Source organism: Schistocerca cancellata, chromosome 10, assembly GCF_023864275.1.
Source record: "Schistocerca cancellata isolate TAMUIC-IGC-003103 chromosome 10, iqSchCanc2.1, whole genome shotgun sequence".
In the NCBI taxonomy this organism is placed as follows: domain Eukaryota; kingdom Metazoa; phylum Arthropoda; class Insecta; order Orthoptera; family Acrididae; genus Schistocerca; species Schistocerca cancellata.
Window position 1 is genome coordinate 35,609,646 of NC_064635.1, and position 19,818 is coordinate 35,629,463.

The window sequence follows — 19,818 nt, forward strand, 5'->3', positions numbered from 1 at the left end:
TGTGGACTTCCTGACCCTCATTTTCCTTGCGTTTAATACTCGAGCAACCTCAATAACACGTTTGTGGAATTTAGACAGGTTTGTTGCCGGATCGTCTCTCACTTTTTCTGCGTGGAACTGGTTTTACTTCTCCTTCTGTCGAGCCACTGCTTAGTCTAGTTCAACCGTTTTGGCAAAGAACCCTGCATCATAGCCACATAAAAGAGTCAATTTTAATAACATATTGTCGAATCAGAATTTTATTCCTTTTCTCACTTGTTTAACACATTGAAATTATACAGTATCATTTTATTTATTACAATTGCTTACATTTTTCTCTGTCTGTCTGCTTTGTAACTGTTGGAATGTGGCTACGCAAATATTCTTTTACCTGTTCTGTTATTTCATTTACTTACGGAAATTTTTATTCTTGGAACGTTTTTCCTTGTTACAGCCATTGTTTTTACTATAGTTTCTAGGATTTCTGTATAGTACTTCGTGAGCACTTCTAGAAGAATTTATGTGGATCTTTGTAAATTATTTTTATTTTAATTTTCTCCACCAAGTGGCTTTGTTTCTTTCCTATTCTGGATTATTTGATCCATAAAGAAAAAATAACAGCTGTTACAGACTGCAGCCTAATCTGAGTCCATTATTAATATATGTATATTTTCTAGTTATCTTTTTGAGGAACCTTTCTTAAAATTGTAGCACAGAATTCAAAGCGCAAATACCATTTGTGGCAGCTTTTCACATCAGCTAAAATCCTAGAGGTTAAGAAATAGTAGTAAAACAGAACAATGGAAAGGAACTGTCTCAGAAAACTCACTTCAAACTTTTAAAATTAGAAAATAAAATTTGGATCAACAAAATGATTGAAATGGTTTTCTGTGCAGTGCAGGACTGCCTTATTGTGATGTTTCTAGTATCATAGCCACCAGAGTAACAGGAAATGAGTAAATGTAGTGATAGTCTATCAATTTCTGCACCAGTCTATACAATAATCGTATACTTACATATATTAACGACGAAATAAACAATTGTAAAATGGCCGACGATAGCCTCTTTGGCAACCACGAAGAGAAAACAGCATAAGAAAATGGCTATTATAGTCAGTGCTGTGAGAATCAAGATCTGCAATATCAACCATGGAAGGAGCATGCCGGCACTTCCCTGAAATGTAAAAGAAAAAACTGACGTAACTCGTACAGATTTGCTTCTTTAATTAAATATATGTTATGTTTCGAGCACTATGTATTTGTCATCCTGAAAACAAACTCCCCCGATATTCCCTAGCAAAAAAGAATAATTTCAACTGAAATTATGAAATATGTTTCTTTCAAAAATTAGATACTGTGCAGCAGGGTTTCCAAAACTGTGTTCCACAGAACATTTTGAAGATACTGATTACTTTATTAAAATTTCATTATGATTTTTTGTGTTATTAGTTACTTAAAATTTGAGTAATCACTGAATGAAACAAGTTTTTCTCATTTTTTAAAACTTTTATGTACCTTCAGTAAAGTAGTTGTTTCATCAAAGTACCAGGACTGCAGGAAAAGTTTGGGAACCCCTGCTGTACACTGAGCAGTAACAACTATAATATAGAGAAATTCAGTGCCAGTATTGTATTACAAACAATAGGAAATGGATGAACAAGCTTTAAAAAGGTGAATTTCGTTCAGTTTCAGATGACTTGGGTATTTCTGAAGTAAGACACTTTACCTGAGCGGCTCCAATGATAAGTAATATTCCACAGAGGGCCTGGACTATCGAAATGGCGAGCTCTGCCTTAACAACTGAAACTGAAACGAGAGTAATATTAGTTGTATTTCTCATAACTGAGATATTAATACAAAAGACAATGAAGAAATCGCAATGAAAATCAATAACTTTGGCGTCCTCGTATTCTAGTGACAGAGTCTTGACTTTCGGTGTATAATGTGTACTGACCGATGGGCTTGGTAATTCAATAGACGGCACTAAACAAGCTCTTTTATACACCTGAGCTCATAATTGTTTCCGCATACAACATACTTGCTACATTAACTCCACGATTATAAATAATTTTCTCATTGTCAGCTATTGTTTATCGTTAACCTTTACATTTATATGTTTCACAGTGAAGAAAATGGGAGGATAGGCGGGAAAGAGGGAGAAGAAAACAAATACGGGTTATTTATGAAAGTTTAATGCTGAAACATATGAAATGAAATACATGGAAATCAATAATGTGTCTTAATCTGACACAAATCAGGTTCCACAGTCCAAGTTTTGGTGTTATGTAGGTCTCCATACTATTTTAACCCATGAAAATGTCTTTACCTCTGCAAAACTACCGCAAATATATTCATTTGTACTTGCATTCTGTATTCAAACTCGTTCTGGCGCTTTAGTGGTGCGCCTGGCGTCCCACAGTTGGTAACGGCAACGCAAGTTTTCGTCAGATGCGGCAGACCCACTACAGCACGCCCACTAAGTCCTGTCTCCAGAAATGCCGGACATTTGCCACGCCGGACATTTGCCACGCCGGACATTTGCCACACTTGCCCCTTCGCCAGGTAGCGATCCCTCAGGTAAGGGACGCCCTTCCTCGTACTACTTCTGTCCGCTTTCAGACCGCCGTCTCCACATCTCACTCGATACAACCAGTACGTAAGGGATCTTCTTCTTCGACATCTTAGCCAAATACAGAGCTTCTTTTCTGAAATCGAAATATTTATAACTTTTGGAAAACGAAAGCAATACCGACGATTATGTCAGTATGTAATTAGTTCTGCCAAGTATAAATACAGATTCCTCCATCTGTACGGTAGCTTTCTTTCACGCTTACTGATTGCGATAGAAACAGTCCATCGCCATGGGAGCAACAGAAAAGGAAAGATGTAAAGATAATGCGAATGTACGCTAATCATTTCTTTTTGATCACTACATTTGTGCCTACTTTACTTACTACTACTGCATGCCCAAAAGACAACAAGGAAAGAAGAAACGGGTATGTGAATGTTTGAAAAGAAGAACGACATACTCCACATTAATTTACTCTCTAAAATCCCTTGCGGCGAAACATTAGTTAATAAAGTGTAGCAGGACAATGTTCAAAACATGACTGAAAATACGTTCACTAAATAGAGATAAGGACATCAATGATTGACATGTCATCTAAAGTCGACGTACAATTTTAAAATGTTAGAAATACGGAAATGAAGTAATACAGAATGCTATGCTTGTAACGCACGTTGTTGTTCTACATTGTTTAGCTCTGGTATTTACAGGGTCACAGAGAAAGCATCCTAGGTTTTGGAGGGAAAAGCCGTAGTTGTAATGATCTGCACTACAACAGAAACAAGAAGCACAACTTAAGGAAAAATAATGTAATGAGTGTACCAGCTCACAAGCGACATTGAAGCAGATAGTTTCTGTGACTTAGTATGGGCAGAGGTTATATTCGACAACCGGAATAAATTAATAACTGGCTCCTTTTACCGACCCCCGGTCTCAGATAAAACAGTTTCTGAACAGTTCAAAGAAAACTTGAGTCTCATCGCAAATAGGTATCCTACTCATACAATTATAGTTGACAGTTACTTCAATCTACCTTCCGTATGTTGACAAAAAATACATTTTCAGATCCTATAGTAGATAGAAAACAACTTCCGTAATTGTTCCAAATGCTTTCTTAAAAATTATTTTGAACAATTCGTTCACGAGGCTATTCAAATTGTAAATGGTTACGAAAATACACTTGACCTCTTAGCCACAAATAATCCTGAGCATCACGACCGATACAGGGATTAGCGAACACACAGTCGTTGCAAGGCTCAATTCCGTGACAAAGAAATTCATCAAAATTAAACGCGAAATACATCTATTTACAAAAGCAACTAAAAATTCGGTTGACGTCTTTCTAAGAGACAGTCTACAATCCTTCCAAACTATGTAAGTGAAGACTATATGTGGCTTAAGTTTAAAGAAATAGTATCAACAGCACTCGAGAGATTCATACCAAATAAATTAACAAGAGACGGAACTGATCCCCCGTGGCACACAAAACACGACAGAAAGCTTCTGCAGGAGCACCGAAAAAGGCAAGTGTAATTTAGACGAATGCAAAATCTCCAAGATTGCTAAATTTTACTGAGGCTCGAAATTTGGTGCGAATTTCAATGCGATATGCATTTAATTAGTTTCCACAACAAAACTCTCTCTAGACATCTGGCGGAAAATCCAAAGAGATTCTGGTCCTGTTTTAAGAAAACCAGCGGAAAGGCTCAGTAAGCGATGGGGAGGAGGAGGAGAGGGAGACAAGGGACACAACCCCTCAGAGCAGGTAAAGTCGTGGTAAATGTCCGGCGTGGCGAAAGTCCGGCATGGGAAATGTCCGCACACCGTATCCGAATGCAAGACATTTGCCACGCCGGACATTTGCCACATTTGCCCCTTCGCCAGGTAGCGATCCCTCAGGTAAGCTCCGTAGCATGAGCGCCCTCTGCCGTCGCAGTGTAGGGTGGTCGGCAGCAGCCACACGACCCATTCACAATATGGCAGGGACCAATCTCAATGCAGTCGCTGCTGAGACGCATCCCACTTGCAGCCACTGCTATCACTTGTGAATTGTTAAGGGTGCCTCGCCCCTTGTCTTATTGCTGTTGTATTAGCTGGGCTTTATTACTGCATGTTCAATTGTAAAGAGTCTTCATACGCTTGCGGAAAGCTACAAGTTAAGTGAAGCTCCTGTTTATTGTATTTACTTGTTCGCTAATCATTTTTGCTCCTTGCCAGCTTTTCCTATGACGACAGCTGCTGTGCCATTCAGTAGTCCACCTCTCCTTACCATTATGTACAAAGTACTACACAACACAATATACAGCAATCACCTTGGTTCAAAGCCCGTACGGCAAGCCGCGCGGTCTAGCGCGCTGCTTCCAGAGCGGGCGGATTAGTGTCGAGGTTCGGTGTGCCGGCTAGCCTGTGGATGGTTTTTAGGCGGTTTTCCATCTGCCTCGGCGAATGCGGGCTGGTTCCACTTATTCTGCCTCGCCGACCGCGGTGGTCTAGCGTTTCTAGGCGCTCAGTCCGGAACCACACGACTGCTACGGTCGCAGGTTCGAATCCTGCCATGGCCATGGATGTGTGTGATGTCCTTAGGTTAGTTAGGTTTAAGTACACTCCTGGAAATTGAAATAAGAACACCGTGAATTCATTGTCCCAGGAAGGGGAAACTTTATTGACACATTCCTGGGGTCAGATACATCACATGATCACACTGACAGAACCACAGGCACATAGACACAGGCAACAGAGCATGCACAATGTCGGCACTAGTACAGTGTATATCCACCTTTCGCAGCAATGCAGGCTGCTATTCTCGCATGGAGACGATCGTAGAGATGCTGGATGTAGTCCTGTGGAAAGGCTTGCCATGCCATTTCCACCTGGCGCCTCAGTTGGACCAGCGTTCGTGCTGGACGTGCAGACCGCGTGAGACGACGCTTCATCCAGTCCCAAACATGCTCAATGGGGGACAGATCCGGAGATCTTGCTGGCCAGGGTAGTTGACTTACACCTTCTAGAGCACGTTGGGTGGCACGGGATACATGCGGACGTGCATGGTCCTGTTGGAACAGCAAGTTCCCTTGCCGGTCTAGGAATGGTAGAACGATGGGTTCGATGACGGTTTGGATGTACCGCGCAATATTCAGTGTCCCCTCGACGCTCACCAGTGGTGTACGGCCAGTGTAGGAGATCGCTCCCCACACCATGATGCCGGGTGTTGGCCCTGTGTGCCTCGGTCGTATGCAGTCCTGATTGTGGCGCTCACCTGCACGGCGCCAAACACGCATACGACCATCATTGGCACCAAGGCAGAAGCGACTCTCATCGCTGAAGACGACACGTCTCCATTCGTCCCTCCATTCACGCCTGTCGCGACACCACTGGAGGCGGGCTGCACGATGTTGGGGCGTGAGCGGAAGACGGCCTAACGGTGTGCGGGACCGTAGCCCAGCTTCATGGAGACGGTTGCGAATGGTCCTCGCCGATACCCCAGGAGCAACAGTGTCCCTAATTTGCTGGGAAGTGGCGGTGCGGTCCCCTACGGCACTGCGTAGGATCCTACGGTCTTGGCGTGCATCCGTGCGTCGCTGCGGTCCGGTCCCAGGTCGACGGGCACGTGCACCTTCCGCCGACCACTGGCGACAACATCGATGTACTGTGGAGACCTCACGCCCCACGTGTTGAGCAATTCGGCGGTACGTCCACCCGGCCTCCCGCATGCCCACTATACGCCCTCGCTCAAAGTCCGTCAACTGCACATACGGTTCACGTCCACGCTGTCGCGGCATGCTACCAGTGTTAAAGACTGCGATGGAGCTCCGTATGCCACGGCAAACTGGCTGACACTGACGGCGGCGGTGCACAAATGCTGCGCAGCTAGCGCCATTCGACGGCCAACACCGCAGTTCCTGGTGTGTCCGCTGTGCCGTGCGTGTGATCATTGCTTGTACAGCCCTCTCGCAGTGTCCGGAGCAAGCATGGTGGGTGTGACACACCGGTGTCAATGTGTTCTTTTTTCCATTTCCAGAAGTGTAGTTCTAAGTTCTAGGGGACTGATGACCACAGATGTTAAGTCTCATAGTGCTCAGAGCCATTTGAACCATATTCTGCCTCAGTTGCAGTATGTCAGCGATTGCTGCGCAAACACTGACACCATGTACGCGTACATCATAATTACTCTACCACGCAAACATTTTGGGTTATACTCGTCTGGTACGAAACGTTCCCGGTGGGGTCCATTGGGGGCCGAACCGCACAGTAACCCTGCTGCTGGTGAAGCAACTGGCATGGCCGTGGCACTATGATGGTGGTGCTGCTGGATTTAGAGGACAAGAATACTTCTGTCTCAAAATTAAGACATATTTATATCACTGTGAGGAGAATATGTTTCACTAAAACCTCGGACCTTGTCACATCGCCAATAGCAAGGCATTTGCCCTGGTGTGGTGACATCGGTCTACGTGCTGTGGTTTATTACTGCCGCACAGCGCAGTTTTCCGCTGAGCGTGGCTAGCCACATCTCGCAGTCCCCTTCAATCCCTGTACGTGCATGTTATTATGACTCTCATGCTGACACGGTTCGGCTGCTAAAGCAATACTTCATTGTGGCTTTCTCACTACATCTCATTAGTTTTACTAAAAGACGTGGTAGCGACACTGCGGAAGGAAATCGTGCAAATCACACATCGGTTTGCTGATGTCCACGGCTCAAGTGACTGGTTTAACAGTGAAAAGAAAAGACTAGGAAAGGTAGGATCAAAATGTTTTCGAAAGTACACAGGCTGTCTTTAAGAAAGACAGAAAGTTGTAATGCAGAGCAATTAAGCGGGTTTAAAAAGATACAAGTTAAAAGAGTTTTTGACAAATTAAAATCTGGCTATGAATAACAGAAAAGTTCTCCTCATACACTACTGGCTATTACAATTGCTACACCAAGAAGAAATGCAGATGATAAACGGGTATTCATTGGACAAATATATCATACTAGAACTGACATGTGATTGCATTTTCACGCAATTTGGATGCATAGATCCTGAGAAATCAGTACCGAGAACAACCACCTCTGGCCGTAAAAACGGCCTTGATACGACTGGGCATTGAGTCAGAGCTTGGATGGCGTGTACAGGTACAGCTGCCCATGCAGCTTCAACACGATACCACAGCTCATGAAGAGTAGTGACTGGCGTATTGTGACGAGCCAGTTGCTCGGCCACCATTGAACAGACGCTTTCAATTGGTGATAGATCTGGAGAATATGCTGGCCAAGGCAGCAGTCGAACATTTTTTGTATCCAGAAAGGCCCGTACAGGACCTGCAACATGTGGTCGTGCATTATCCTGCTGAAATGTAGGGTTTCGCAGGGATCGAATGAAGGGTAGAGCCACGGGTCGTAACACATCTGAAATGTAACGTCCACTGTTCAAAGTGCCGTCAATGCGAACAAGAGGTGACCGAGACGTGTAAAACCAATGGCACCCCATACCATCACACCGGGTGATACGACAGTATGGCGATGACGAATACACGCTTCCAATGTGCGTTCACCGCGATGTCGCCAAACACGGATGCGACCATCATGATACTATAAACACAACCTGGATTCATCCGACAAAATGACGTTTTGCCATTTGTGAACCCAGATTCGTCGTTGAGTACACCATCGCAGGCGCTCCTGCCTGTGGTGCAGCGTCAAGGGTAACCGCAGCCATGGTCTCCGAGCTGATAGTCCATGCTGTTGCAAACGTCGTCGCACTATTCGTGCAGATGGTTGTTGCCTTCCAAACGTTCCATCTGTTGACTCAGTGATCGAGACGTGGCTGCACGATCCGTTACAGCCATGCGAATAAGATGCCTGTCATCTCGACTGCTAGTGATACGAAGCCGTTGGGATCCAACACCCTCCTGAACCCACCGATTCCATATTCTGCTAACAGTCATTGGATCTCGACCAACGCGAGCAGCAATGTCGCGATACGATAAACCACAATCGCGATAGGCTACAATCCGACCCTTATCAATGTCGGAAACGTGATGGTACGCATTTCTCCTCCTTACACGAGGCATCACAACAACGTTTCACCAGGCAACGCCGGTCAACTGTTGTTTGTGTATGACAAATCGGCTGGAAACTTTCCTCATGTCAGCACGTTGTAGGTGTCGCCACCGGCGCCAACCTTGTGTGAATGCTCCGAAAAGCTAATCATTTGCATATCACAGCATCTTCTTCCTGTCGGTTAAATTTCGCGTCTGTAGAACGTCATCTTCGTTTAATGGCCAGTAGGGTAAAATCTTTAATTGTGATGACTCAGGTGCCTAATAAAACACCGTAAGCACTTTAACCAGTGAGTAAAAAAGGGGCCTTAAAGATGCTTTCCGCAGGGAAAGGTCATAGTTTTAGTACCTTCCCTTTTCTAGAATTGGCGCTCGTTTTAGTGGTTCGATCATTCATATAACACGACAAAGAGGATGACATACTCAGTACCGCAGCACCTGTAGGAATATTGCCCCTATTTGTTACAGTGACTATATTACTGCCGACCGACCGAGGTGGCGCAGTGTTTAGCACACTGGATTCACATTCGGGAGGACAACGGTTCAAACCCGCGTCGGGCCATCCTGATTTAGATTTTCCATGATTTCCCTAAATCGCTTCAGGCAAATGCCGGGATAGTTCCTTCGAAAGGGCACGACCGACTTCCTTCACCATCCTTCCGTAATCCGATGGAACCGATGACCTCACTGTTTGCTCCCCTCCCCCAACTCAACCAACCAATATTACTGCTGACATCTTTGTTGACTGGCTGAAGCACTTTGACCATCATACAAAAAAACAGTGAAACAGATACAGATTTGTCACTTACAGATGATAACATTACTCATCTAAGTGTTTTTGGTCACAAATTTTGCCGGTAAAATTTCATAGCAATGGTCTCTCTGCTATCCCACACCAACCATAAAATACAACCTCCGGAGAAGAGGTGTTTTTTTTTTTTTCTCTGTCTCTCTTTGAAGACTGCATGCATGCTCGGGGTGACCAATCCAAGACTCGCTGTGGCATAGCCGGACATCAGCTCTCTATTTAGATAAGTATACAGCAGGGTTTGAGCTACTAAGAAAACTGTTAAAGTAATTCAGACAACTGGAATATATCTGTTTATTTCAGATGTGTTTACTGAGGGAGATTTTACCCCTTCTTCAGTGGCTGGGAAACGTCCTCGTTCCTGAAAGTATGCCAAATTGCTCTGAAGAAGAAGAAGAAGGAGGAGGAGGAGGAGGAGGAGAAAATCCTACTGTCCTTACTGATGATGCCTTGTGCGGTGTCGCTGTAGATATTCACAAAAATATGCTTGAGAATTATCGTTGCAGCAGGCACATAGAGAGCTGACGACTTCGGAGAAAACATGAGGAAAGAGAGGAAACTCCTTCCATTCGAAGATCTAATGAGCCTATCTCTCAACGAGGTCCATCATCAAGATTAATTAGTGTTGGATTTGCTACTAAGATGAACATTAAACTTAGAGAGAAACAAGCTATATTCGTAAATAATAGCAGCAAAACAATGAAACTAATCCAAAATGGGAAAACTAAATCCGTTTATTGAGGTGTTCCTACCAAGACTAGCGACAACGCAACCTCTCAGCTTCTTAATATTCACCTCTTGCCGAAGTGGGAAGTTGGAAGAAGGCACGTCCATGCACAAAAGTAAGAAATAGTATGAAGTTCACCAATTCAAATCATTCTGGGAGAGGAAAAAGCAAAAAGGCGACAAGAAATACGAGTAAAGGAAGAAAGGGGGAAATTAGAGAGACAAGAAGATGAAGAGAAAATTGAGAAAAACTTGCAATAGAAGAAGACAAGAAGGGGTCAAAACCTATTAAATCAAAACAATGAATCATTTGCGACGTTATGAAACAAAGAAAAGAATAAACATTTGGGCCAGTTGCTGTGAGAGCTATGATGATGGTTGGGTTGAAGATTGTTGGATATAGTATGGAAAGTGTCAGCAGCAATGGCAGATGCCTTCTGATTATGCAGGATCAGAGCGTTATATTTGTGATCACTTGTAAAGCTTAAGGTTTGCACAATCTTAACCATTTCAACTGCGCAGCCTTACCCAACGAGACAGGTAACACTGTGCAGATGATAAATTTTTAGAAAATGTGAAGATAATTTTCAGTTAGATTTAAGTTACGTTTCCATGAAGCTAAACCATTATATATAATACACACTGACCAGTTATCATTTGATTTGAAATAAAACTGATGTTTTCGCAGGGAATAAATGTGTTATATCCACATTCTTACCCCCATCTTGGTCAGCATAGATGTACTCCTGGCTGTACAAACTCGTTACTGGCTGAATAGTGCTCCCAAGCTGCAATAGAAAAAAAATGTTTGCATTCGATTGGTTCCACGTTATGAGTTGTTTTTTTTTTGTATGTTTATATTTCATTTAAAGACAAAGTTGGGCTACCTGGTACTCATAGTCCTGTTGTTCAGTGTCTTGTACATCTCATTCAGAAAAATTAAAATATAGGATGTTTGAAAAAAAATTGCCTAGTTTTAATACGTCCTAGAATCTGTACATAGTGGCATACACTATTCTAGTTTGTGGTGTTTGATTCATCAGCTCTCCAAGTTTCGCTCCCCTGCAGTTTGCAGGTCTGCTTGACCTTGAGACGGCACCAATGCTGTTTTTTCCATTCATTTTTGTAGAAAAAACAGTAAACGGGGACGTTTGCTGTGACATGTTGACAGAGTACGATTTTTCCCCAAATGAACGATACTGAGGCGGAATAATGCCTTGTGTTTTTGCTACAAGATGGCGCCCCACCTCATTACTGTAACCATGTGCGTGCAGCTCTTGACACTCGCTTTCCAGGAAGGTGGATAGGCAGGGATGGCCCAATACCTTGGCCACCACTTAGGCCATACTTAACCCCACTGGACTTTTTCTTTTGGGGTCACACAAAAAATGTTGTTTATAGTGAAAAAATTATACACACAATCATTTACGGGAAAGAATCGTCGCGGCGGTTGGGACAGTTAAACCTGAAATGTTGGTGAATTCGTGGCGAGAAGTGGAATATTGTCTCTGCGTGTGCAGAGCAACAAATGGATCCCACGTTGACGTCTACTAACATTAAACAAAACTTGAAGGAGTCTTCTTTCATGATACGACTCACTGATGTAAGTTTTCATTAATTTCCCCATTAAATTTATACTTAAAGCTAGGGAGTTCTTTTTCAAACATCCCGTATCTCTTTACTGCAAGTACACTTGGGCTCACCTCATAGATTGAGCACTTTGTCAGTGGGCATGTGTTGCAAAACAAATGAAGGGAAAGATAAGCATCTGACGAACAATATAATTTCCAGTCTTCTTGGATTATTTGACAAATCATGGTAATCATCAGTAAATCCTTTTACAGCTACTAAGCAACAATGTTGGACCAAACCACAAATATTTTCAAATTTATCTCAAGAATGCTGAATTCCAAATCTCCCATCTCAGAAATTATGCGGACACACAAGAATTTAACCGACACGCTGTGGAATATTTTAATGGATAATGCCAATATTGTGACATCAAAATTAACTAAGGAATACATCCAGCTTGTTGAGACTTCTTACATAAACTACTGATGAGTGATCTGAAAGGAATCACAGACGAAAATATACGGTCAACTGATGGACCCGCTTTGATATGAAACCTGCCCGCCAGAGAGTCTGAGTCGTTCACTTACGTGGACAGTAACACTGGCCGTCCCTCAGAATTCTACAAGTGCTGCCATTTGCCCGATCAGGCAACACTGCAGTACGCAGAAGTGTCTGGAGAAAGTGTTGTCTTCTGCTCGAGCTGTTGCAGTGCTGTATCTGCTCGTAGTCTAGGTGACACAGTAGCTCAGTGTGTTCGATCAGGGGATTTGCTGCCCTTCTTAATTTAAAAATAAAAGAAAAAAGTGAGTGAACTTGTCATCGATTGAATGTGACATATCATGCGGCATCCAGACAGGACCACTGACCAAAAGACGACGAAGAAACAGAAGGAAAGAAACAAAAATGAATAATGTGGCAAAAATCGTGCCTCGTGATGCAAAGTCGTGAGTTGCAGTCCACACATTCCTGTTTTTCAAGTCCTTTTGTCTTCTGCCTGATTGATCCTGAAAGATAACGTGGTTCACTTTCTAAATCACTAGTAATAGCAAAGTATTCCGTGAAAGATACCATGGCAGCAACAAGATCAGACCAGTTGATGTTCAAAAGTCTCGTCACCTTACAGCAGTCACCCGCCACTGACCACCTAACCCCAACCAGGTGAAAGCAGCACAGTCCACCTTCCACGTTATTCTGCTCTTTCACTGGGAAACATAGAACTTTTTCTTATTGTAGTCTGACTTTCCACTTGAGTTAATTTTGACAGACCCAGTGAACACCGTGCAGTTACACAAAGTGCATGCTGTCTGTGGAACTCCCTAGTTCTGGTTTGGCAGAAATTGATCGTGTTTTATGTCCGGCCGCAGCCAACCTCAGCGATCTAATACAGGATGATTCAAAAAGAAAAAACAGATTGCAGTTGTTTATTACTGACATACACTATGTGATCAAAAGTATCCGGACACCTGGCTGAAAATGACTTAAAAGTTCGTGGCGAACCCCATCGGTAATGCTGGAATTCAATATGGTGTTGGCCTATCCATAGCCTTGATGACAGCTTCCACTCTCGCAGGCATTCGTTCAATCAGGTACTGGAAGGTTTCTTGGGAATGGCAGCCCATTCTTCAGGGAGGGCTGCACTGAGGAGAGGTATCGACGTCGGTAGGTGAGGCCTGGCACAAAATCAGCGTTCCAAAACATCCCCAAAGGTGTTCTATAGGATTCAGATCAGGACTCTTGTGCAGGCAAATCCATTACAGGGATGTTGTTATCGTGTAACCTCTCTGCTACAGGCCGTGCATTATGAACAGGTGCTCGATCGTGTTGAAAGATGCAATCGCCATCTCCGAATTGCTCTTCAACAGTGGGAAGCAAGAAGGTGCTTAAAACATCAATTTAGGCCTGTGCTGCGATAGTGTCACGCAAAACAGCAAGGGGTGCAAGCCCCTTCCATGAAAAACACGACCACACCATAACACCACCGCCTCCGAATTTTACTGTTGGCACTACACAATGCTGACAGATGACGTTCACCAGGTATTCGCCATACCCTCACCCTGCCATCAGATCGCCACATCGTGTATCGTGATTCATCACTCCACACAACGTTTTCCCACTGTTCAATCGTCCAAAGTTTACGCTCCTTACACTAAACGAGGCGTCGTTTGCATTTACCGGTGTGATGTGTAGCTTATGAGCAGCCGCTCGACCATGAAACCCCAGTTTTCTCACCTCCCGCTAATTCTGTGAGTTTCACGTGAGCTCCCGAGGCCCACCGCACGGCGTGTTCATGGAGACGAGGCGCACTCCAGAGCTTAAGTCTTGGTGTTGACTTAGTACTTATGTATCGCATTTTTAAAATGTGACTACGCCTATTCAGGCTGTTTTAGTTTTATTTCTAGACCATGCCCTCTTAGACAAAGTATAGACTCAGGTATATCTTCTGAAGAAGGCTCAATTATTTTGGCTGAAACCTAGGTAAAGGTTGGTTTCATTACCGCAATCGAGGCTGATAGTTTCTTACATATTATATTATCACTATTGCTGACTGGGCTGCAATGTTGAAAGTATTAAAAAATAAAGGCAAGAGTGGATTCAAACTCATGACTTTGCACCTACATTGTGCGGCATCTACCACTTTATTTATTTATTCTTTTTTTTCTTTTGCTCTTTTTCTTTGTCGTTTCTTCTTGTCAGTGGTTCTGTGTGGATGTTGCATGAGATCTGTGAAATTCAGTCAGTGAGAAGTTCACGCAGCTTCTTTATTACAGAAGATGGCCAGTCCATGGACTAAACATGCTGAGCTACCATGCCAGCTAGACCACGAACAGATATAACCCTGTGTAACCTCGAGATGAAAACAACACTTCCTCCAGACTCTTCCGCATCCTGCAGCATTGCCAGATCGTGCAGACAGTTGCACTTAGAATTCTGAGGGGTGACCAGTTTTACTGCGACTCTGACTTGGTCTCTGCACAGGCCGGCTGGTGGCCAGGTTTTATGTCATTTGCAATCAACCAATGGATGTAAAGAGAACTAAAATCAACATCCCAGGATCAATGTGTCCATTCATTGTGAGAATATAGCGCTTCATTTTTCTGTGTTGTATTTGATCACATTAAGTTTCTAGCTGTCATTTGAAGGGTTTATTTCAATAGTGGTACAAGTCCATTTTTGTTCATTCTGAGATACGGAGTAAGCCCTTCATTTGTTACATGAAGGCAAAGTTACAGTATGTACTGTGAGAGAAAATAGCTGATAGTTAAAGTGGGATTGGTATGGTTACTTCCATGCTTTCCATGACCGGTCACGGGTCGGGACCTTTTTTTTGGTAGTGGTGCTGGTGCTGGTGGCAGACTTCTGCATCTTGCACTTGAAAACTGGCAACAATACATCCATCTGCAAGGGACCTTCTTTCACCACATGGAGTATAGACAGAGCCAGTTTGTCCTACAGCATGTCAGATCAACGAACCGTTTTGAAATATTCACATCTGAGAAAATTTTACAGTGCATAAAAATTATCAACTTAAATTAATACATTCCCCAGCCTCTGTTCTGCTGATAAGAGATTGATTACACAAATAGCTTAAGACAGAACTCAACTCGCATGAGCACTCTTTGATTAACTTCATTGAAATGTTGTTACACCTACTAGAATACTTCGATTTTAAGGATTTGATGAGAGATGCTACTTCTTTGGAGGACATGAGTGTAATTTCCATTTTACTGATGTTATTTTTAAAAACTGGTCTCAGATACTCCAGTTCACTGTTCACAACACCTGTTAACTCCAAGCTGTCAATAACAATAATGAAGTACTTGTTTAACAGGTTTGCAACACTACATGCACTTGTCACCAAAGTCTCATTTATTTTTAGAGATATCTGTTCCTCTTCCTTTTTGGCCCCACAATTGATAAAGCATCTTCCCCAGAGTCTAAAGGACAGTATGAGTGAAAGCACATTCAAGAAATTTCAAAGGGTTTACTTAACGGAAAAATAACTTTATAATGTAGAGGAATATATGTGTAAAGTGTAAGGAATTATTACTTGTATGTATGTATTGTAACCAGTTGAAAATATTGTGGTATGATGATTGTAAAAAACTTGTAGTATGTTGTTTTATGTTGTAATATGCAGGGTAAAAATTGTAAGATAATAGATTAAGTCGACCTGTCTCATATTACACATACACACGCTGTACATAATCGAATGGGACCAAATAAAAATCAGATCAATCAATCAATATTTTGTAGAAAGATTCTGGACTTCCCTCATTTGTCGTGAATACGATACCAAAACGTTAGCTGAATCGCGTAGATTATAGACATTTTACTGAATATTGTCGATAATTCAGATTGTTAATTCTTAGAGCTACAATTATGCAGCTGTTATGACTGGCTGTCATTTACGTTTACAGACTCTTCTGCAAGGATATTTTAAACATGTCTATTTTGTTCACTGTCATGCCAATAGATTCAATCTGATTTTAATTTAAGCAATTAGTCAGAATATAGATGCTAGAATTTTATTTTTAAGCTATCCTTACTCTAGTTTTTCCATAGTTCTTTCACAGTGAACAGCGATGATAATTGATTAATTGATGTACTGAACAGAAAGTCCCTTATGTTTACAACATGAGATTTAATTTTAATTCAGTAACTGCGCTAGTTGTGAAAGAATATACAGAATCACCCATAGCATATATGGAGCAAATTGAGCTCACATCTTGGCAAACTGCTCTTATTACTCAAGCAAGAGGGTTCAGCCTGAAATTAGAGCATCTGGGATCTCAATTTTAGCTGTTTATATTAAGTCATGCTATACCACTCGTTGATAAATTCTCCAATCAGTTGCAAAAACGAGCAGTTGACCCATAGACTGTACGGAAAGGGGAAGAACGTTTCAATAGAGACATGCAGGACATCTGAGGTAGAGTCACTAACTTTGACCTCATCAGTTTGGTCCCTTGCAATTCACAAACATTTGAACTAACTTTGACAGCTGACACACACACACACACACACACACACACACACACACACACGTCTTTGTTCCTGATACGGGTGTTACAAATGATATTTCGTTCACACGCAGTCATGGGCTATGCAACTATCATTATTGTTTTGTACATGTGTGTGTCAAAATGACAACTATAATATCTGATTAGTGATTAATGCTGTCAGTTTACATAACCAACTAAGATAAATACGGCTATGTGTAGTAAGTGTCACACACTCAACAACATTTTAGAGTGATCTGAAGTTGGCTTGGTAATGAGCCGAAACCGGTAATCCGTAAACAAAATTTGCAATCTTGATTTAGGATTTTTATACACACACATTTTGTTGCGTTAGTTTGCAAATATCAAAATAAGGGGCAGAAATGGCTGTATCTTTTGGCAGATCTGACTTGGGAGCTTCATTTTTTTTTTACTCCTCCCAGGGGCCATAGACCTTAGTATGTGACAAAGTTGATACCTTTAACCGTTCCAGAGGAAAAGTAATCTTAACAGCCTGACAGACAGACAAAAAGATGGAGGCTGAAGTATTCATAGAAAAGTTCCGTTCTGACTAGCTGAGGTACAGAACCCTAAAATCTGGAATATGAAAAATAAGTTAGTGTGTGTGCTGGGTGTGATAACTAAGTAGGGCTGAAAAGATGAGCACATGGTTCGGAGAGATGGAACAGCATCAAACTAGTGGGAAGGCTGATGACACAAAAAATATAAAATAAAATATAAATAAACTCTGATGTTGGACAAGAGATCAGTGGTGAAGTGGCTTCCAGCACCCAGACGAAATTATCACTCACCAGGTACAAGATGCCAATGGTGATGGTCCCCACCCTGAGGGAGCAGCACCCACAGCAACAGCTTTTGCAAATTGGCATTTTTGCAGGTCTGGTTTTCCGACTGGGAAGTTGCTCTGTAACAAAGGAGTGATGGTCAAATTTCATACAGAAGTCTGAGGGACATTCGGAAACTAATGGCCAAATAGTTTATGGGAGGTGATTGGCAATACTCATGGCACTGCACATGCCCAGTACTGGTCTGCTGATCGTGAAACCTCCCTATTGTTATCAATCTATTGCTACTGTTCCTCTGGTTAAGATTTACGACGTGTGTGAATTTGATTACTATCTAACCTCCGCATAGGCGCAATACTAGAAGGAAACATAATCTGCACTCCTCTAGTGAATCCAACCTCGTCAAGATAGGAGTGCAATACTCGGCTTAAGGTGCCCAGCAGCTTTCATAAAGTTAATGAACGGCATTATTTGATTAACCATACTAGAAGAAATAGAAATTATACTCACATGGAAAAGGTCCGAGTAATATTCCAAACGAAGAATCCGACTAACGAAACAAATATTTTGTCCAAAATTTCACAAATATCATCCATAGATAAAGTAACTTTCTAAACAAAACACAGTATAATTTATATTAATTACGTTTTATAAAGTTTACTTTCATATTAAACATGTTTCGTGTATTTATTGTCAATAAACGAAACAACACAGAGAAATCAAATAAAACGATTATATACATCACCCGAAACACAGATAATAACACGCTTGAACCGACATCTTTGACGACAAAACATATCACTGGTAAAGTACAACACGCGGGACTAGTGCAGCAGGGGATACAACCCGTCGGCTTTGAACAATGACGTCACAAGTCGCCAGAGAGCATGTATTACAGAGATGAAAGAGCTGAGGAGAATGTTGAGAAACAAAGGAATGCGAGAGAGATAAACATTGATCTTGTCAAAAGCATAAGTGTTTTTTGACTTTAAAAAAAAAAAAATCTCACGAGATAGAATAAACTGATCCTACTTTATTAAGCAATATCTTGTCAAAAGCCGAGAAGCGATTGTTCTTAATGTTCTAGCTCCCTTCAGTACGTAATAAGTGTTTTTTGACTTTAAAAAAAAATCTCACGAGGTAGAATAAACTGATCCTACTTTATTAAGCAGCTCCCTACAGTACCTAATAAGTGTTTTTTGGCTTTAAAAAAAAAAATCTCACGAGATAGAATAAACTGATCCTATTTTATTAAGCAATATCTTGTCAAAAGCCGAGAAGCGATTCTTCTTAGTGTTCTAGCTCCCTTCAGTACGTAATAAGAGCTTTTTGGCTTTTAAAAAAAAAAATCTCCCGAGATAGAATAAACTGATCCTACTTCATTAAGCAATCAGTAAAATGATGCACCCAATATCAAGCGATCGCTTTTCGATTTACATTCAATTATTTTAATGATAGTGCTTATTAGAACACAGAACTGCTTTATTATCTATGTCTCGAAGTGAAGACATTACGATCTATGACTAAGGAATGACGTCATTGTTCAAAGCCGACGGGTTGTATCCCCTGCTGCACTAGACCCCAACACGCTGCTTAACCCATAACGCCTTCAGGACGTCCTGGGAAACAGCTAAAATTGAAAGTGACATCCGTAAAAATATCAACAAAAAAATTCTGTGAGGGCACAAATATAAATTAAGAGTAAGTACTGGATATTAATGCAAACTGGAAATGACCCACAGCATTCTAATAACGTCTTGTACACGACGACGAGTTGTTACCGATGCGAACAAAATTATTTTCAAAGCTGAATTTTACGTGCCCATTCGATACATCGATTCCAGATAAGTATAGTGCGAGATTAATTTCATCGACATTTATTGACACGGCCAGTAAAACACGATAAATAAGCACTTTTCCAGCAGCGATAGTATACTGTCCTATCCCACGCTAACTGCTACCTCCATGCAACCAGTGTACTCAGTCGTAGTTGGCAGGGGAGATCTGTGTTGTCACAACAGGACGACTCATTTATTTCCCAGTGGCTTCATCTGGTTAACGACACAACATTGCGAGAGTTTCATAATGTGAAGGCGTACACTGATTCTTTAACGGCGACATTACATTATCTAGCAAAGGAGAGTACTTTGTACCAGAAAGAATTCGTCTTGCAAAAACAATCAACTGAAGCACAATCAGTTGATGTTTTCCTGTGGAAAGGAATACTAATAGTGCAATATTTCAGTGCTTTTGTTGTTGAGGAATACAATGTGAAGCGTTCATATCCGACGGAACAGGCACTGCGGCGACTGCAGCCGTT